Source organism: Oppia nitens, unplaced genomic scaffold (assembly GCF_028296485.1).
Source record: "Oppia nitens isolate AA-2021 unplaced genomic scaffold, nextdenovo-longstitch-racon4-pilon3 scaffold31_pilon_pilon_pilon, whole genome shotgun sequence".
In the NCBI taxonomy this organism is placed as follows: Eukaryota; Metazoa; Arthropoda; class Arachnida; order Sarcoptiformes; family Oppiidae; genus Oppia; species Oppia nitens.
The window spans coordinates 580001-604407 of record NW_026533212.1 but is presented as its reverse complement, the minus strand read 5'-3'; the positions used below and the strand labels follow the sequence as shown (position 1 = coordinate 604407).

At 25.3% G+C, this 24407-nt stretch overlaps 2 pseudogenes; both read right to left on the bottom strand.

Annotated features, from left to right (window-relative positions):
• Positions 1-6722: 6722 nt before the first annotated feature.
• Positions 6723-14677, bottom strand: LOC128956598 (ATP-binding cassette subfamily C member 4-like; annotated as a pseudogene).
• Positions 14678-15522: 845 nt separating this feature from the next.
• LOC128956597 (ATP-binding cassette sub-family C member 4-like) overlaps positions 15523-24407 on the bottom strand; it is an 11538-nt pseudogene continuing 2653 nt past the window's right edge.

The following is a 24407-nucleotide window of genomic DNA, read 5'->3' as shown; positions in this document are numbered from 1 at the left end:
AGAGAGAGAGAGAGAGAGAGAGAGAGAGAGAGAGAGAGAGAGAGAGAGAGTATAGAGACTATAATTAATATATAAATGATATTCAATACCACTTTGTGTATACACTTTGTACCCAAAAAAAAAAAAAATAAAATAATATATATATATAAATAATTTAAACTCTATTTAATAATAATTTATAGCTATATATAAACAAATGTATTTAATTAAACAAAAAAAAATACAAAATATGAGATTATATATACAGTATATATATATATATATATTGTTTTTTAAACGTACAAAAAATATGAGATGTTTTTTTCAATGTTTGTGTAACACATTTATCTTTTTTTTTTTAATGAATTGTGAATCAAATTACAAAAACATTTTGTTATTAGTTTTTCCCACTGTTTTTAAAATAATAATAATAATGTAATGTTTAGTATACTGTATTATGTAATATACAGTATATATATTATGAAAATGATATTAAATATAATACACTGTTTTTTTTATTTTATTTTTTTACATTTTATTTTCTGATGCATCAAATAGTTTATTAAAGATAAAATATTTTCAATAATAATAATTATTATTATAATATTTAATATATAATAAACATAAGGTTTTTAAGTTTAAAAATATAATATTTTTCACTTTCATAGTCAATTGATTAGTTAATTATTATTAAAATATTTATTGATATTTTGTTTAAAAAACTTTAATAATTTTATATAAATATATACATTTCATGTTTAAGTATGTGTTTTAATTAATTAATAAAAAATATTGATAATAATAATTTTTAAACATTTTTGAAAAAAATATATAATCAATACTTTTAATATTTGACGTATAAATTATAACTAATATTTTTTTATTTAAAATTTAGTAATAAATATAAATGTTATTTGATATGATATACAGTATATACCGTATATATATATATATATATATATATATTAAACAGATTTTTTTGCATTATATATATATAGTTAATATCTATTTATATTAACATTGATTATAATGTCTATATTTATTGTATATACAGTTTATCCCAACAACGACAACATTAACAACTCATTGAATTTAATAATTTACAAATAATAATAATAATAATAATATAGAGATAAGAGTTATGTGTGTATATAAAAAAAATATTAGATATTATTTTGCTGTTGAATAACACATTCAAATATATATATATATTAAAACATAACATTACTATTGGTATATATAATATATAAAACTGTTATATAATTTGTGATGTTTCTCTTATCATATAATTTTATATATATATATATTTTTGATATAAATATATATAAAAAAAATTACAAATAATAATAATTACTAATCAAATAGCCATTTAATAATCAGATAACGTGTGTATAATAACTTAGTGTTGTATTAAATACTAATGTTTTTTTTTTAAAAAATTGTGAATATGTTTTAATTAATAAACCAAAATTAAAAAATAACAGTTTATTATTAAATATAATAATATTATTATAAATACTAAAAATATAGTTAATATTATTCATGTCATTCATCAACAAACAAAAAAACCTAAATTATAATTATTAAAACAATGATTATATTATTTAATAATTATTATTATTATTACAACAATTTAGTAATGATTACTACTATTATACTACTAATCAATAGTAGTTTAATGTTGAAAATTGTTGGCAGTGTTGACCTGCCGTACATAGATCTGGGCGAAGTAGACCTGAGTTCGCGACCCGATTGTAATCGGCAATTATCGCCCGAGTGGTCGCGTTGTGATCGACAATATCGCCAATCAATTAACCAGACTATGCGCCGACATAACTGGGACCAGACTACCGAATCCGTACGGCGATCGGTTTGTTGCGGTGTTTGGCGGGCACGCGATTGTGTGGCCCGAGCGGCCCTGACTATCCGGCAATGTGGCCAATCGGTGGCCAAAATGTTTCGCCAATTGCCATCCGACGATGACACCCGGCAGCACGTTGCCGACCGGTGCTCCGAATATGACCAGTTGGCACCTATTTGTAGGTCCGCCAGTAGTAGTTTGCGGGCCTCCCTGTCCTCGATAGCCACTATCCTATTGATGATAGTTATTATGTATGTTTGTATTTATTAGTAATTAATTAAATTAATAAATATATATTTTTTTTTAATTACTAATGTTGTTGTGCTGTATATATATATATATATTGTATGTATTGATAAAATATATTTATTTTTTTATATAGACTTTAAATATCTAAAAAAATTGTTTTTTTTTGTGTGTGAAATAAATCTTTATAATATATAAGTTATAATATTATATATAATAAGTTAATTGTTTAAAAAATTTAAATAAAATAAAATCAAAAATTTTTTAATCAAAATTAATTAATGTTAATAATCTAATAGTCTAGTCATATATTAAGTGTTATTTTTATTGAACTAATAGATTAGTTATATATATATATATTAATATATATGAGTTGTAAACTAAATGTTAATTATATAAAAATATATTTTGATATATTACTATATAAATATAATTATTGATTTGATTAATACCACAAAAAATTTATTAGACCCTTAATTTGTAATAAAAACATTATTAAATTAAATATAGCTATATCCGCTAAATATATATATATATATAATCAATAATATATTTATAGATATAATAATTAAATATTTTATTAATAATTACTAAAAAAATATCAATACTATAACAATAATAATAATAATTTTTTAAATAATTAATAGAATATTTTGAAATATTATCTAAAAAATAGTTTATTTTATAAAAACCAATATTAATAATAGTTAAATAATAATAATAATAATAATAATAATAAAAGTTATGTGTATATTAAAAAATATAAAATATTTTTTCTGTTTTTTGTCAAAAATAATATTTTATTAAAAAACATAACATTACTATTTTTATATAATATACAATATATATAGTACTGTATATAAAACTGTTATATAATTTGTGATATTTCTCTTATCATATATTATATATATATATTATGTAAATATTTTTTTTTAAAAATTACTACTAATAATAATAATTACTAATCAAATAGCCATTTAATAATCAGATAACGTGTGTATAATAACTTAGTRTTGTATTAAATACTAATGTTTTTTGTGGATATGTTTTAATTTAAACATCACTTTAAAAAAATAGTTGAAAATATTAAAACAATTAAAATCAACAGTTTATTATATATAACAGTTTATTATTATATATATTAATTAATGTTATATCTATAAAGTGTTATTTTTATTGAACTAATAGATTAGTTATATATATATATATGAGTTGTAAACTAAATGTTAATAATTTATATATATATTATTTTGATATACTATATAAATATAATTATTGATTTGATTTATACCAAAAAAATTTATTAATAAATTTACTATACTATTGATGATAGTTATGCTATTGTATGTATATTTAGTAGTAATTAATTTATAAATATATTTTTAATTTCTAAAAGTCTATACTGTTGTACTGTATATATATATATATATTGTATCTAAAATATATGTTTGTATCAAAATTATTTTATTTTGTAAAATAAAATTAAAATATAATTTATATTATATAATAAGTTAATTGAAATTGTTGCAAGTTTAATTATTTAAAGTATAAATATATATCAAATTAATTAATGTTAATAATCTAATAATAGTATAGTCATATAGAGTAAAGTGTTATTTTTATTGACTAATATATTAGTTATATATATATGAGTTGTAAACTAAATGTTAATTATATATATATATTATTTTGTTATACTATATAAATATAATTATTGATTTGATTAATACCAGAAAAATTTATTAGACCCTCAATTTGTTTAATAAAAACATTTAATTAAATATAGCTACTGTAATAGCTATATCCGGTAAATATATATATATATATATATTATATATATATATATATATATATATATATATATATATATATATATATATATATCCAATATAATCAATAATTATTTAAAGATATAATAATAAAATATTTTATTTTTTTAAATTACTAAAAATATCAATACTATAATAATAATAATTTTATGAATAATTAATAGAATATTTTGACATATTATCTAAAAAAAATATTTAATAGTTTAAAAAAAATATTCATAATATTTAAATATAATCGAAAATAATAATAATAATAATATTATTATATTTATTGTTTTATGATTGACTATATTATGGGGACTATTAGTGTATTTATGATATTAGAAATTTGTTATATTAAATAAATTATTTATTTCGATATATATTGATCAGTATATACTATATATATTGTATTTACTGATTGATCATAAAATTGCCAAAAAAAATAAAATAAATATTATTAGCCATCCTTTTCAATGTTTTTCAATCTACTATAATATTCAGTAAACTAACAGCAAAAATAGCTAACTGTCCACTCAATCAAACAAATTGCTTCAAACTACTGTGTGGATCCCAAACTTTATATACCAGTATATATATATATATTAAAGTTGACACTCACTATAATATCATATATATATATTGTTAGGTTAATGTATAATATWTTTGTTGTTTGTTTRTCAAAAAATAGATATTGAATATAAAAAAATAATAATATAATATAACATTAATAATCAAGTTTTCACTATAATATTYTAGTTATTTATTTAGTTAAGTTTATTAATAATTTATTTGATAATAATAATATATATATATATATATATATATATATATATATATATATTGATAATATTTTAGTTTCTTAATAAAAGTGCTCAAAAAAAACTTATTATTTATTATTATTTTTTTAGCCAAAAAACTAGTTGACTATTTGATATTTGGTGACTATAGTTGTGTGTGTGTGTGTGTGTGGTTTGAAAATATTATTATTATATAATCACTWATACTTAMGTAAATAATGTGTTTTATATAATAATATTAKTAGTATTTTTTGTGTGTTTAATATATYGTGAAAATAATTTTTTTATTTCTAATAAMAAAAACTTTTTTAAGTTATATATTATTTTAATTTTATTTTAATAATTTTTTGTGTGTWTGTGTTAACTAATTAATTAATAAAATAAATTTGATTAAAAAAAATATATTAAAAAATAWTATCTACACTTATAATCAACATATATATATTATAATAATTGTAATAAAATTTATTTTGTGAATATTTGGGTAAATATTTATTTTTCAATTAATTTTATTTATAGTTTTGTTTTCAATTATTTATTATATTAATCAATAATAATAATAATAATATTAGATAATTACAGGTAATAATAATAATAATWATAATTAAAAACATATAMTAATATGTTAACTAAACAACTAACAATGTCCAGCACTAGTAGTAGTAGTAGCAAAGTARCCCTAAYTGYTGGCTACCTATGCCTAACTTGTTTGCTACTGTTCCCATCGGACAACAGTGGTTCAGCACTGGCCAKCAGTAGTAGTAGTAGTACTAGTAGTCTGGACTGTAGTAACGATAGTCCAATCATACGAAAGCCGCCCCGATTTGGCAAACGTTTGGCCACTACTACTACTAGTGTTGGCGACTCGGCCTCATCGGCGGCGGCGGCGGCGGCGGCTGTGGCGGCCGATAGCRGCTATTCAATGGTCAGAGTTAAGGAAAGTTCGCCSTGTTTTAAGAGATCTGGGCCGCCGATGATGATGATGTCCTCATCAGGCGCCAGCCGATTGGTTCCCAACACCGATGGACAAACAGATAGAGGGGACATCCAATCAGGACGTCTGATCTCAAATAATGATGAAAAGCTAATGCGTATACTATTTATGGATTGGTTTAAACAGAAACTACAAAACGATTATCAAAAATCTTATTATTGATATATATATATAACCAAAAAAAAAAAAAACCAAAAAAAAATTATTGAAATATTTCTTATAATTAATATATTAAYCAAAAAAAAAATTATTATTAAAATATAAATATAAAAAACAAAAAAATATATATATAATTAATTTTTTGTTTGTAATTCAAAAWAWTAAAATAATAATTACTTATATTATTTATTTAAYAATTGAATTGTTATATATATATATATATTGTTATAWATTATTATTATATAAATATATATTGTATTTAATTTTAAATTAGTTATTATTGAAATAATTTAGACTAAATATTGTTATATTAAAAATAAATAAAWWAAAAAATCTTATAAACATTATTATAAAGTTTATAATAGTTTACAAAAAATTAATAGAATTAATATTAAATGATAATAATAATTAGATTATTAAATAAAATGTAATTTTAAATGAAAAAAAATATTTGTTAATTAMATAAATATTTCTAATAAAATATATATATATATATAATACAATTGTAATTAAATTATTTAGTAATAAAAATCATTATTAATATATAATTTTAATTTATTTTAATTCTCTCTCTCTCTCTCTCTCTCTTATATATATATATATATAATAATTATTATAATTATTAATATATTAATTAAAATAATGAAAGTTATTTTAGTTTTCATCATAACTTTGGTAATAAAAATTTTGCTAAATATTTATTTAAATAAAGCAATTATTTTTTGTTGACTATTCATTAAAATTAAATACAATATGAATATTATAATTATTATAATATTTACATTTAAAAAAACAATTATATTTCTATTATATAATAATATTATTATTATATTWAAAAAAAAAAATCTATAATTGATTGCTAATTGAGTTTTTAATTAAGAAAAATTATTATTATTATTATTATTAACWTTAGTCTTATCGTAKGCCTGTTCATCAATAGTAGTRTTATTATTGTCACAATCAGACATCATATGTCTATCGTAGGCTTGTTTGGCTGAACTCATGAGTTGTCCGGCCATTTGAGGACCGGTTTGTTTGACCAGTTTATAGAAAAGTCCGCAATTGTTTTGCAACAAACGGTACGGACTGTCAAACTGTTGKACTCTTCCGGAGTCTAAAACCAATACTTTGTTTGAATCGATGATTGTATTGAGTCTGTGGGCTATCGTTATGACCGTACAGTCGGCAAAGTTCTGGCGGATTGTCTGCTGAATGAGTGAATCGGTGTTGTGATCGACATTAGCGGTCGCCTCGTCTAACACTAGGATACGATTGCGTCGGAGTATAGCTCTGGCCAGACATATGAGCTGACGCTGACCTACACTCAGATTACCGCCACTTTCGGACAGTTGATAATCGAGACGTCCGGGCATTTCCATTACGGCATCCCTTAGCTGAACCTGTTTCAGGGCATCCCATAGTCTGTCCTCTGAATGTTCATCAAATGGATCCAAATTTTTACGTAAAGTTCCGATAAAAGCTACCGGTTCTTGCGGTATAATTGATATGTGTTTACGCAGATCGTGAAGACCCAGACTTTTTGAATCGATTCCGTCTATTATGATCTGTCCGTCACATTCATGCATACGAAACAATGCCGACAATATGGATGACTTGCCGGCACCGGTACGGCCAACAACACCCACTTTGTCGCCGCCGTTGATCGAAAAATTCAGATCCATTAGTGTAGGTTTGGGTGAATTATCGTAAGTAAGTGAGACATCCTTGAACTCTATGTTTCCTCGTTGTGGCCAATCATCGGATGGTTTGGTTTCAGTTTCCAGGTCTGCCTCCGACTTGAGTCGACTGTATTCAAGTATCCGTTCAACGGATGTCATCTGATTTTCCATTTCAGCCGACTGTCTGACTCCCCATTGAGTTATACCAGTTAAACCCAGTGCCATAGATAAGGCCAGACCGGCATTACCACCGGGTAGACCTTAAAAATTAATATATATAACTTAGTTTATAATAAACACTAATATATACTGTAAATTACATACCAGTGTGAAATAGCATTAGAAATATTGCCACAAAAAACACATAAACCACACAAATCAAGTCCATTACTATACCTGTAATTTTAAAATATATTATTAATATTAATAGTATATATATATATAGTCCACTGTCTCAGTCTAGAGGACTGGTATGTGATAGGTTGTGTTGGGATTTTTTTGACTGTATGTATTAGCTATACGTACCTAAGCCACGTGAGGCTGTAAAACACATAAAATAGGTGGCCGTGTGGTCATTCTGGTACCGGTAATACTGTTGGAGAAACATTGACTGGGCTTTGAAGGCCCTGATTGTTGCCAAACCGTTCAACGTTGTTGTCATATGATTGTACATTGGGCTCCGGGCTATCAACAAAAATAATATATGTATACTTATAAACAATATAAATATATTAGTATTATTTTATACCCATATTTTCAAATCGTTTCAAATCGCGTCCAGTCTTAATATAAACCCAACGCACAGTTAGTATGATTGCAATGACTACAAGTGCCGGAAATGTTAGATACCAGTTAACAATGGCTACTATTATGACTGTACCGATAATCAGTGTTACTATCTATTTATATATATAATAATAATAAWAATAATAATTTATTTCAATTAGTTATTATATAGATATTATGCTTACATAATTCAAATCATAGGCACATATAGGYAACTGTTCATCAATWATRCCGACATCTTTGGTAAACCTATTGAGTATTCGGCCTAAAAAATATWYATATATATAGAATGAGAGGACAGTCGGGTTTTTTTAATAKTAGAGRACAGTTAGACTGATTAGTCTATAGAGAAAGAGAGAGACGCAGAGAGAAAGACGCAGAGAGAGACACAGAGAGAGACACAGAGAGAGAGACACAGAGAGAGACACAGAGAGAGACACAGAGAGAGACACAGAGAGAGAGACACAGAGAGAGACACAGAGAGAGACACAGAGAGAGACACAGAGAGAGACACAGAGAGAGAGACACAGAGAGAGACACAGAGAGAGACACAGAGAGAGACACAGAGAGAGACACAGAGAGAGACACAGAGAGAGACACAGAGAGAGACACAGAGAGAGACACAGAGAGAGAGAGACACAGTGAGAGACACAGAGAGAGACACAGAGAGAGACATATAGAGAGACATATAGAGAGACATATAGAGAGACATATAGAGAGACATATAGAGAGACATATAGAGAGACATATAGAGAGACAAAAAGAGAGAGAGAGAGAGAGAGAGAGAGAGAGAGAGAGAGAGAGAATATTACCGACGGGATTGTTGTCAAAAAAACCTATCGGTGCCCGCATTAGTTGATAAAAGATTTTATTATGCAATCGGACCGATGCTGTTATACACATCATGAAGAATGTGGCGGATCTGATGATCAAAGTGGCGAAAGTGGTCGCAACTATAACAGTRTATAGTATKATATTGTTGATTGRTCAGCACCTGTACCCACAGTATCAGTAMCATCTAGTCTAMTGTCTTCAGCATTGGTCCTTCAAATAWAAAMAAWATKATTATATCAATTGATATAACTATAKGATTATTATGATTATGATTACCACTCGGTTAGCCACCAGTCRCTGTAGTGCATCAGTGCTTGGGATACCAATGTAGACATTATTACCGAAAACAATAGGATAGGGCCGGCACCTGATCGTAGATAATGCCAATAAGTACCGGCACCTATAGACCCGGTAGCTTTTGATTCATCAGCTAGTTTTGGATCATCATCAGCATCACTAATATTATTATTAGTTTGAATTGGATCAACCTATTAGGGGATTAGTCCAAGTAATGTATGGTTACTAATATAATAATTAAGGGGAACGGTAATCAAATCACAATACATCCGATATTGTCGACAGTGCCGACATTGTCCGCTTGCGTGCAATGATTAGCTGTTCAGACATTTTAGTCATCAACAGCTGATGTTGTTGTTGTTGTTCATCAGATTTCTTCATGTTTTCAATTAGTTGTTGTTTTTGTTTGTGAACTTCATCTGCGGTTTTATCGTTGGTTTCTTCTTTCAGTATTGACATAAAATCAATGCCCGCACCGACYAACTGATCATAGGATCCGAAACCCATGGGTCGGCCGCCATCGCTCAGGACTAAGATTTTCGTCGCTTTCCGTATGAATTGGATCTGATGTGTGACTAATACAACGGTTTTGTGTTTCAGATATTCAGTTATACATCTAATGAAATGATATTAAAATTATTTTTTAAAAAAAATAAATTTTAGTAAAATTAAATAATTTATAATTCAATTGTAATATACTTTTCAAATATATGTTTGGCTACTTCACTGTCCACTGCACTCAATGGGTCGTCCAATAGGTAGATATCGGCGTCATTATAGAGAGCACTGTTAGTCGGGGTATAGTATATATGATAATCAGTTAGTTATTAATAGTTAATAATAGTTATGATATCAATAGTATGCAAACCGGGCTAATGTTAGTCTGGCTTTCTGTCCGCCGCTCAATGAGACGCCTCTCTCTCCGACTAATGTTTTCTCTCCAAACGGAAACAGTTTTAGATCGGTATTCATAGCGCAGACAGATATGACTTCTCGCCATTTCCTCGAATCGAATGGCAAACCAAATGTAATATTCTGTATAATACTAGCGTTAAAACTCCACGACTCCTGTGATGCATAAGCTATGGAACCGTTGACTCTAACCGTACCCGAAGTCACAGATATTTCATTCATTAGTGACATTAGAAACGAACTCTAAATTTACAAACAAATAAATTACAAAAAATATATTTAATAAATATATTATTTTTCTAATTATTATAAAAAACTATACCTTTCCTGAACCTACTGATCCTATAACTGCCAACAGTTCACCCGGTTTTACCGTTAATGATATATTTTTTAAGGTACAAACATCGCTATCCTATTTGATTTAATAAATAGTTATTTAATTTTTAATTATTTATATATATATATTAAACATATATATATGACATACAACTATCCATTTGGCAGACATTTGGCTAACATTGACACTCAAATCACTGTCTATTTTATCCGTATATTTAATATCCTTATTATTATTATTATTATTATTATCAAAATTATTATCAAATTGTTTATCACTACTATTAATAACATTATCATCGATTTCATCCAATAGTAGAAAATTCTGTATTTAAAATAATTGGAAATTTTATTTTAGTTTTTTTTAATAGAATAATAACAATATTTTTTTTTGGTATTAGGTTTGGTTAGGTTTTTTAGGGGGGGGTCTGGTTGGTTGGTTGGTTGGTTGGGTGGATATACCTGTACTCTATTACACGAAACATTGATTTCAGCTGCCAGTGCTACCGCTTGGGTGAACCACCAGGTCATTGTCTGTCTCAATGTTGTAAATATTTGCATCGTTACGAAAACTACCTCAGCTTTCAGATGATTACCCGTCAATACATAGGTTATAAATACGACAAACAGTATGACTCGACCGCTGATAATATATATGGATATATTCAATGCCCTCAACAGTGTTGCCATTTTTATTTGGGACATCTCTTTCCTAAATTAATTAAAAAAAATATATAAATTATTTTTTAAAAATTATTATTAATAGGTTTTTTTTAAATAGATTTCCTATCAATTAAATAAAAAAATTATTTTATTTATTTAAGTAATTATTATAGTATTATAATATCGATAATATGTTTTCTAAATCAATTTCAATAATTTTTTTTAATAAATAAAAACAAATTATAATATATATATATATATATATATAAAATTTAATTTTAAGTGTACATTAGTATTTATACAAAAAAATAAAATAAAATAAACATAACTAAATAATTATAAAATTTTAGTAATAATTAGTACTAAAAAAAATTTTAAACTGTTAAATAAATAATAAAATAAGTTATTTTAAATATTTAATAATCTTTGCTTAATAATACTTATAATTGTTAATTTATATTCATATATATAAAAAAAAAATTATTAATAAATTATTAATAATAATAATTAAATTTTCCGGGAAAACTTACTTTCGGGCATCGCCTATCAATTTGGCAAAATGTTGTTCCCAGGCATACATTTTAATAACGGCCATACCTTTAATAATCTCATTCATCAAACGTATCCTATTATCGGATAGTACGGCTACTTTGGATCTAATGTTTGTTTTTTTTTGTTTGTATATAAAATATTTTTATATATTCAAAAAAAAAACAAACAAATTAATCATAAATTATACCTAATTTTTTGAAACAATCGACCAGTAAATGCATTGAACGGTATAAACAGTAAAAGTATACCTAAGCCAATAAAACTAGTCCAACCAATATATAGATAGCATATATAGACACCGATTATCGATTGTATGGGTGCCGTAAACATGAATGGACCCATAATACAATACTATTTTTTTTTTGTATAGTAATTAAAATAATAACTATTAATATAATAACTACTAATTTAATAAAAACTAATTGTAATAACTAATAATARCTAACTACTAAATAACTAACTAAATAAAAAAATCTTAAAAAAATAATAAYTAATAATAATTACTACTAATCATAACTATTAATATAATAACTACTAATAAYTAASTACTAAATAACTAACTACTAAATAAATAACTAAATAAAATAATCAAAGAGAAATAATAATAACTACTAATAATAACTACTAATAATAACTACTAATAATAACTACTAATTATAACTACTAATTATAATAACTAATTATAACTACTAATTATAATAACTACTAATTATAATAACTAATTATAACTACTAATTATAATAACTACTAATTATAATAACTACTAATTATAATAACTAATATAATATATAAATAAAAAATCAAAATATATAAATAAAAAATAAAATTAAAAAACTAGAAATACATCATCAAATCGGCTGACATCGTTGGACATGAGATTCAATATCTGGCCAACAGTTGTCCGGCCGAAAGCCGACGGTTTCAGTTTCAATGCTTTCTTATACATYAGCGTACACCAGGAAACCCGTGCCCGTGTGGCCACCCGACACTCGCGTACGGCTGCCGGATGATAGGCSAGCACTTGTACCAGTGCCGAYAGGACAACACCGCCGGCATACAGACAACCTGTCTGGTAGTCTAGTTTATCCGGTTGGGCAAAATATCKGATRACATACCCGAGCAATACTGGCTGGACGTTCTTTACGAAGCATTCCTGTATATATATATATATATATATATATATATATATATTTTAATTAATTATTATTAATTAATTAATTAATTAATTAATTATCCATAAAAATTATCTAGGTTATTATTATTATCTATCATAATTTATAGAAGCTATATAAACATTATTATTGTTATTATTAAATTTTTTTTATATATTATTATTATTGTAGATATGATAATATATTTTTTATCAATTAATTATTATTACTGTAATTATAGATATTATGATAAAAATTTATTATATTTTTTTAGGGATTCCTATTAATTATTTTTTTTAAATTATTTAAAAAATACAGTAAATTTTTTTATATGTATATATGATATCACATAACATAATACAAAAATTATCTAGGTTATTATTATTATTATTATTATCTATCATAATTTATATAAACTATATTTAATTTATTGTTATTTTAATATTATTATTTGTTATTATTAAAAATTAAAAACAAATAAATAAATATTTATATATATATATATATATTATTATTGTAGATATGATACTATATTTTTATCAATTATTATTACTGTAATTATAGATATTATAATAAATTAATAAAATTTATTAAATATTTTTTTAAGGAAATTCCTATCATTATTTATACAGTATATTGTTTAATGTATTACTAAATGTTATTACTATTAAAATTATTTCAAAAAAAATACAGTTTATATACATTAGATTTTWTKWTAAAAATATGTATATATATTATAATATGATATATGATATAACTTACCCCAAAACTAACCAAACAAAACGGTATTAACATTTGCGGTCCAAACGTCTTGATTGATGCCCACCTAAAACTGGGCGACCGTTTCTGTAACTCATTGTTCCAGTTTCTGATGAAAACAACAACAAAATTAATTAATTAAATAATTAACATTTTTTTTAAATTTTTTTATATAATTATTTTTTTTTTAATTTTTTTATATAATTATTTTTTTTTAATTTTTTTTAATACTTTTCCAATGTTTTGACCAATAKTTCCGATTCGTCGGCTTTGGGACATCGGTACAGATCATTGATATCGACCTCACGTTTCAGTCCATTGATAAATGTTGAGTAAATCCAACTAWATATATATATATATATTAAATAAATAAATATAGATTTTAAATAAATAATAAATTACCAGTAAATCAATTCATATATTTTAGTAATAAATATTTATTATATTTATAAAAAAATTAGTTCAATAATAYGGTATTTATTATTATTGATAATTATTTTTTTAAAAAAATAAATAATTTATTAATTAATTAAAATAAATAATATATTTGAATAGATAAGTATTTTACAATATTTTTTTTTAATTTAAAATAAATTWTATAAACGATAATTATTTATAAAAAAAACACTTATTTAATTCATAACTATTTAATTTAAAAAATAACTAAATAATTATTTAACTAAAAATAGCTAATTTATTAAATTAAATAAATAATTTAATTGCAATAAAAATATTTTTTTAATTAAAATAATTAAAAAATTAAAAAATAATTTTTAAAAAAACTTGCGTGCAATAAGCTTTGGCCAATATATTTGTTTGATCCCATTTTGATGGCTTTTTAATTAATTGTTCAGTATCCATTATATAAAAATTTAATATTAAAAATAAATAAATATTAAATTATATTATTTTTATATTATATTTATTATTATTTAATTTAACAATTTTATATTATTATTTAATTTAACAATTTTTTATTATTATTTAATTTTAAYAATTTTTTTATWATTTAATTTAACAATTWTTATTATTATTATTTAATTTAACAATTTWTTTATTATTATTAAAAAACATCATATTTTTAAAAASYTATTTTTTGTTGTAGTTATTAAATAAGTTAATTATAATAAAATATATTAATAATTATTTTTAATATATATACTTTAGTTTATATACTACTCTAGGAGTTGCCGAGTATTATAAAAAAATTTATTTTTTATTAAAATGTTTTTTTAATTAATAATAATAATAATATCTAATAAATTTTTATTTTTATATATGTAACATTGTGATAATATTAATTATAATTTATACTATTATCTTATAATATATATATATATATAAAAAAATCAAAAATAAAACAATCAATTATTTCACTAACTGATGCAATATATATGTATTGCATTTAGTTTTATTAATATATATATATAAAGTTATACACATGTTATTAATATTATTAAAATAATAATAATATTATTATTATATAATAATAAAATATGTGACAATTTGTTTGAATTATTTCAATTTGTACTCAAAAATAATAATAATAATCAAATTATAAAGTTTAAAAYAATAAAATACATATAATAAAACGTTAATTATATGTTTATAATATAATAACTAAAAGCATTACTACTGTATTATAAAATATATAAAAAAATATTATCACAAAAAACACCCATTTTTTATTGATAGTTATAAATTTATTATATCTAATAATATTATATATATWTTTTGAAATTAAAACATAATTATATKGTTAATATGCAAAAATAATTTAATACATATAACACGGCTTTAATTTTTTTAAAAAATAAATATTTAATTTAATAACAAATTTTTTTTAAACAATAATAATTATTATTATTTAATAACTTTAAACAAATATATATATCTATAATCTTTCAATTAATTAATTATTTAAAATTGTAAATTTATTTTTACATAAATATAAAAATAATTAACTATAATTGATAAAATATTTTTTTATAATTAATACTAAAAAATTACTAATAATATGTAAAATAAATAAAACTTAATATTCAATTATTCAAAATTATATAGATATAAATGTTATTTATAACAAAAAAAATAAATTAAATAAATGATTATAATTACTATAGAAATACAATATATTTATGATAATTATTTGTAATTATAATATTATAAAACTAATAATTAAAGTTAATGTTACATAAAATTTTTTATTAATTAATGTAAATTATTAAGTTTTAATCATATTTTATTTTTAATAACTTTTATGTTTTATATAATAAAAAAATTATTAATTTAATTATTCCTTAAAATTAAATAAATAAAATTCTATATAATTATAATATTCACTAAAAAAATTAAAAGATTTATATTTCTATTATATATTATTATTCAATATAAACAAAAAATTATAAAATTAATTGAAATTAATTACTTAAATAAAGTTTTTTTAAATTAAAAAATTATTATTAATATTATTAATTGTCTTATTGTAAGCCTGTTCATCAATAGTAATATTATTATTCTCATAATCAGACATCATATGTCTATCGTAGGCCTGTTTGGCTGAATTGATGAGTTGACCGGCCATTTGAGGACCGGTTTGTTTGACCAGTTTATAGAAAAGTCCGCAATTGTTTAGCAACAAACGATACGGACTGTCAAACTGTTGGACTCTTCCGGAGTCTAAAACCAATACTTTGTTTGAATCGATGATTGTATTGAGTCTGTGGGCTATCGTTATGACCGTACAGTCGGCAAAGTTCTGGCGGATTGTCTGCTGAATGAGTGAATCGGTGTTGTGATCGACATTAGCTGTCGCCTCGTCTAACACTAGGATACGATTGCGTCGGAGTATAGCTCTGGCCAGACATATGAGCTGACGTTGACCTACACTCAGATTACCGCCACTTTCGGACAGTTGATAATCGAGACGTCCGGGCATTTCCATTACGGCATCCCTTAGCTGAACCTGTTTCAGGGCATTCCATAGCCTGTCCTCTGAATGTTCATCAAATGGATCCAAATTTTTACGTAAAGTTCCGATAAAAGCTACCGGTTCTTGCGGTATAATTGATATGTGTTTACGCAGATCATGAAGACCCAGACTCTTGCAGTCGATTCCGTCGATCAGTATCTGTCCGTCACATTCATGCATACGAAACAATGCCGACAATATGGACGACTTGCCGGCACCGGTACGGCCAACAACACCCACTTTGTAGCCGCCGTTGATCGAAAAATTCAGACCCATTAGCGTAGGTTTGGTTGAATTATCGTAAGTAAGTGAGACATCCTTGAACTCAATGGTTCCCCGTTGTGGCCAATCATCGGACGGTTTGTCCCGACTTTCCAAATCTGCCTCCGACTCGAGTCGACTGTATTCAAGTACCCGTTCAACGGATGTCATCTGGTTTTCCACTTCAGCCGACTGACGGACACCCCATTGAGTCATACCAGTCAAACCCAGTGCCATTGAAAAGGCTAGACCGGCATCGCCTCCAGCTATGCCTAAAATTTTTACACCAATTAATCAATTAATTAGTTTTTTTTCAAACAATCAGTCAACCAGTCATACCTTCATAGAAAAGCATGAGAAACAATGCTACACAAGCAATATATAGACTGCATATCCAGTCCATGGTTATGCCCAGCGCACGGGTAGCGCAGTAGCACATGGTATAGGTAGCCGTGTGGTCATTCTGGTACCGGTAGTACTGTCGTTCAAACATTGACTGGGCTTTGAAGGCCCTGATTGTTGCCAAACCGTTCAACGTAGTGGTCATATGATTGTACATTGGGCTCCGGGCTAAATGGTTAGATAGGTTAGATAGATTGATTGATGGATGGATAAGCRTGGATATAAATTGATATTATATTTCATATATATCTATTGTATAATTATTAAATAATGTATTTAATGTACAAACTATGTATTAAAAAACAATGTATAAAAACTATGTATAAAAACTATGTATAAAAACTATGTATAAAAACAATGTATAAAAACTATGTATTAAAAAACAATGTATTAAAAAACAATGTATAAAAACTATGTATAAAAACTATGTATAAAAACTATGTATAAAAACTATGTATAAAAACTATGTATAAAAACTATGTAATATTTTATTGATAAACTATAAAATAGTTTTATTTATTTATGTTTTTTGTTTTGTTTTAATTGATTGGCTAATTGTTATGAAATTATTACTATTTCTATACTATTTATTTATTTACTATTAATAATAATTATTATTATCATAATCTGCCTAAAAAAGTGCATACATTAATAATATTTATAACTAATTATTATTATTATTATTATTTAAATAAAAAACTTTTTTTAAACTCAAATCTAAATAACTAATACTAATAATAATAATAATAATAATTACCGTTATTTTCAAAACGTTTCAAATCCCGTCCGGTTTTAATATAAACCCAACGTATGATTAATATTAATATAATCATCACTAATGCCGGAAATATTAGATACCATTGAACTATGGCTACGACTGTTATACTACCGATAACTTGYGTAACAATCTRTTTGATAGATATATTAATATTTTAATAAAACAATTAATTAAAATTAATTTAAAAATTAATTACTAAATTCAAATCGTAGGCACAGAGAGGCAACTGTTCGTCAACTATACCGACATCTTTGGTAAACCTGTTGAGTATTCGGCCTAAAAATATTCATTTATATATAGAGAATGAGAGGACAGTCGGGTTTTTTTTTTGGTAATAGTAGAGAACAGTTAGACTGATTAGTCTATAGAGAGACAGAGAGACAGAGAGACAGAGAGACAGAGAGACAGAGAGACAGAGAGACAGAGAGACAGAGAGACAGAGAGACAGAGAGACAGAGAGACAGAGAGACAGAGAGACAGAGAGACAGAGAGACAGAGAGACAGAGAGACAGAGAGACAGAGAGACAGAGAGACAGAGAGACAGAGAGACAGAGAGACAGAGAGACAGAGAGACAGAGAGACAGAGAGACAGAGAGACAGAGAGACAGAGAGACAGAGAGACAGAGAGACAGAGAGACAGAGAGACAGAGAGACAGAGAGACAGAGAGACAGAGAGACAGAGAGACAGAGAGACAGAGAGACAGAGAGACAGAGAGACAGAGAGACAGAGAGACAGAGAGACAGAGAGACAGAGAGACAGAGAGACAGAGAGAGACAGAGAGACAGAGAGAGACAGAGAGACAGAGAGAGACAGAGAGAGACAGAGAGACAGAGAGAGACAGAGAGACAGAGAGAGACAGAGAGACAGAGAGAGACAGAGAGACAGAGAGAGACAGAGAGACAGAGAGAGACAGAGAGACAGAGAGAGACAGAGAGACAGAGAGACAGAGAGACAGAGAGACAGAGAGACTATATTACCGACGGGATTGTTGTCAAAAAAACCTATCGGTGCCCGCATTAGTCGGAAAAATATCTTATTATGCAATTTAACCGAAGCTATGATACACATCATGAAGAAAGTGGCGGATCTGATGATCAGCGTTAGGAAAGTCACGACAACCAGTACTGTATAAATGATTATATTGTTTGATTGATCCACTTGTTCATTGTTTACGGCTTCGTCGGTAAGATTTCTGGCATCTTCAGCGTTGGTCCTGTTTTTTGTTAGATTAGATTAAAAATTAAAAAACAAATAATAAAAATAAATAATAAATTTAGTAATAGTATAATATATAAGATCTCTCTCTCTCTCTCTCTCTCTCTCTCTCTCTCTCTCTCTCTCTCTCTCTCTCTCTCTCTCTCTAACTTAACTTAAATTAATTAATAGAAAAATTAATTAATTAATTTTATTCATTTATATATATATATATATATATATAAATAAATATTACAAAATTAAATTTATTATATAAAATAAATAAATTATTTAGTGATAGTTTAATATATAAGATCTCTCTCTCTCTCTCTCTCTCTCTCTCTCTCTCTCTCTTAAATTAAATTAATTAATTAACTAAAAAAATAATTAATTAATTTTATTCATTTATATATAAATAATTATATCAAAATTAAATTTTATGCAAAATAAAAAATAAAACAATAAAGTTTTATTTATTTTTTATTTTTTGGTATTATTTATTATAGAAATATATTTATTTAAATAAAACTAAATTTTCTAACAAACTAGGGAGTGATGAAAAAATATTATATATATATATATATATTTTCCGGCAATTTTTTTGGGGAACTTCCCATTATTTGGGGAAAGTTGCCCGAAATTTCTAGTTAWAARTAATTTATACAAAAAAATAAAATTATTATCATATAAATACCATGCGGTAAACCATATGTCGCTGTAGTGAAACAATGCCTGGGATACCAGTGTCGACAGTATGGCCAGTGTTAGCAGTACGGGTCCGGCACCGGCATGTATATAATCCCAGTAGACTTTACCGTTGATAGCGCCCGACGCCCGGGTTTCCTCACTGAGCTTTGGTTCACTAATTGTTAGGTCTGCCTATTATTAGTAGTAATAAATTTAATTATTATATAGATTTTTTGAATGTAATTATTAATAAATATTATATATTATTATTATTTAATATCTATTATAAMWAAACAAAAAAAACTATAATTAAAAATATAAAAATAAAATTCACTAAAATATAACAAAATATTTACAACAAAAAAATAATTAAAACTAAAAAAATAAAATTAAGTAAAATATTTTTCTTTAAAAATTATAATTAAAACTATAAAATAAAATTCACTTAAAAAATATAAACAACAAAAAMAAAAAATAAGAATTAAAAAATTTATTTAATTTTAATTAAAAAAAAAACTAATTTTTGGTTTTWTAAAAAAAAATGGTATCAAAAAAAAAACAAATTACCTCCGATTTGGCCGATAGGGCACTGATAGTCCTCTTGCGGGCTATAATTTGTTCGGCAATTATCATCGTATCGTCCATCTGGGTCTTAGACTTAGAGTCGTTCATATCCATCACCGGTTTGTTGGTTTGGTTGTCCTCATTGTTCAGCAACGACATGAAATCCAGTCCCGAATTAATCAGATCCGTATACGAACCGAACCCCAGTGGCCGACCCTCGTGTATGACCAGTATTTTCGTAGCTTTTCGGATGAATTGGATCTGATGTGTGACTAATACAACGGTTTTATGTTTCAGATATTCAGTTATACATCTGAATGGTATTCAAAAAAAAAATAATATTTTTTAATTAAATTAAATTAATTTATAATTAATTTAAATTGTAATATACTTTTCAAATATATGTTTGGCTACTTCAGTGTCCACTGCACTCAACGGGTCGTCCAATAGGTAGATATCGGCGTCATTATAGAGAGCACTGTTATAGTTCAGAGAGGGTGGGGTGGGGGTATAGTATATATAATAATCAGTTAGTTATCAAATAGTTAATAATAGTTATGATATCAATAGTATGCAAACCGGGCTAATGTTAGTCTGGCTTTCTGTCCGCCGCTCAATGAGACGCCTCTCTCTCCGACTAATGTTTTCTCTCCAAACGGAAACAGTTTTAGATCGGTATTCATAGCGCAGACAGATATGACTTCTCGCCATTTCCTCGAATCGAATGGCAAACCAAATGTAATATTCTGTATAATACTAGCGTTAAAACTCCACGACTCCTGTGATGCATAAGCTATGGAACCGTTGACTCTAACCGTACCCGAAGTCACAGATATTTCGTTCATTAGTGACATCAATAATGAACTCTAAAYWAAACAAAAAATACATAAAAATATTAATTAGTTTTTAATTAAAAAATTATTTTTTAATAAAAAAAACTATACCTTTCCTGAACCTACTGGTCCTATAACTGCTATCAATTCGCCCGGTTTTGCCGACATTGATATATGTTTTAAGGTTTCAATATCTGAATCCTAATTATAATTTTTTTAAAAAAATMTAATTAAATAATTAATTATCTAAATATATTTTTTAACTAAATTTTTTTTATATATAATAAGTCATACAGTCATCCATTTGGCAGATATATTGTCCACACATATAGTATTATCTTCATTGTCACTATCGTCGACACCATTGCCAACATTTTCGACAATTATATTAATGCCATTCAATTGCATCGATTCGTGTCTATTAGGATTRGGTTTTACATCCATTTCCTTATTATTATTATTATTAYTATCACAATGGTTTGATCTTCGATTTCTTCAAGTAGTAAAAATCGCTGAAAAAATTATAAAATTAAAAAAATTATAATAAAAATATTTTTTTKTCTATTGATAGGCAGCACACAYACACACACACACACACACACACACACACACACACACACACACACACACACACACACACACACACACACACACACACACACACACACACATACAAATATATACATAGACATATACATACACACACACATATAAATATATACATAGACACACACACACACACACACATAAACACAAAAACACACACACACACATACACATACATAAACATATATATACACATACATACATATACATACACATACACACAAACATACATACATAAACACATAACACACATACATACATACATACAAACACACACACACACACACATACATACATATATATACATACATATACATACACACACACACACATACATATACATATACATATACATATACATATACACATACATATACATATACACACATATACATATACATATACATATACACACACACACACATATACATATACATACATACACACACACACATACTTATACATACACATATATACATAGTCATAGACATACACACACACCACACACACACACACACACACACACACACACACACACACACACACACACACACACACACACACACACACACACACACACACACACACACACACACACACAAACATACTATAAACATACACTTATACATACACATATATACATAGACATATACATACACACACACTTATACATATAAATATATACATAGACATATACATACACACACACTTATACATATAAATATATACATAGACATATACATGCACACACATACATAAACACAAAAACACACATACATACATACACATACATAAACACAAAAACACACATACATACATATACATACATACATACATACATACATACATACATACATACATACATACATACATACATACATACATACATACATACATACATACATACATACATACATACATATACATACATACATATACATATACATATACATATACATATACATATACATATACATATACATATACATATACATATACATATACATATACATATACATATACATATACATATACATATACATACATACACACACACACATACTTATACATACACATATATACATAGTCATAGACATACACACACACTTATACATACAAATATATACATAGACATATACATGCACACACATACATAAACACAAAAACACATATACATACATACATAGACATAGTACACAAGCATAGACACAAACATACTATAAACATACACTTATACATACACATATATACATACAAACACACACACACACACACACACACACAYACACWCCAACATACCTGTACTCTAAYACATGATACATAGATTTCGGCTGCCAGTGCTATSGAGTTAGGACATAGCCAGGTCATTGTATGTCTCAGTGTATTAAATATAGACATTGTTACGAAAACTTTTTCAGCCTCCAGGTGCCCGCCCAATAGTTTAGAAATATGGCAAACAATATGACWCGGCCAGCTATAACCGATATGGATATGTTTAGGGCACGCAATAGGGAGGCGCCTCTTATTTTGGTCATCTCTTTTCTATATRTGAATTATATWTATAGTTAAATACAATATTTATTTATTTTTTTTGAAATTGATATTAATTACAAACTTATATTTAAAAATAAAATAAAACTATTTTTTTATCAAAAAAAACTTTAATAATAAATAATAAATAATTAATTAAATATCAATTATTTTATTTTAAAGTAATTAATTGTATTATACTGTATATAAAMTAGAARTTAAATTACTGKTTATATTATTAATTRATAAATATTTTAAAAAATATTTATTTGTAATAAACAATAAAATAAATATAGTTAAAAAAAATTTTTGCTTATTTTTTTATATATTAATAAATACTCAATAATTTAATTTTTAATTTATAAACTGTATATAATGTATAGTTAAAAATAAAATATTAATAATTTTCGTGAAACTAAATTTTAAAAAAATATTTTATAATTTAGTTTTWAATTATACACTAGTATTAAGTATCACTACTATAAGTAAACTAAAACACATACACACATATTAATATAATTATTATTATTTATAATATTTATTATTAATTAATTTATATTRAATATATAAATTAGTAAAATATCCGGAAATTTTTACGGGAAACTTACTTTCGGGCATCGCCTATCAATTTGGCAAAATGTTGTTCCCAGGCATACATTTTAATAACGGCCATACCTTTAATAATCTCATTCATCAAACGTATCCTATTGTCGGATAGGTTGGCCACCTTTGTCCTGTACAAAAAAAATCGGTAATAAAAAAAT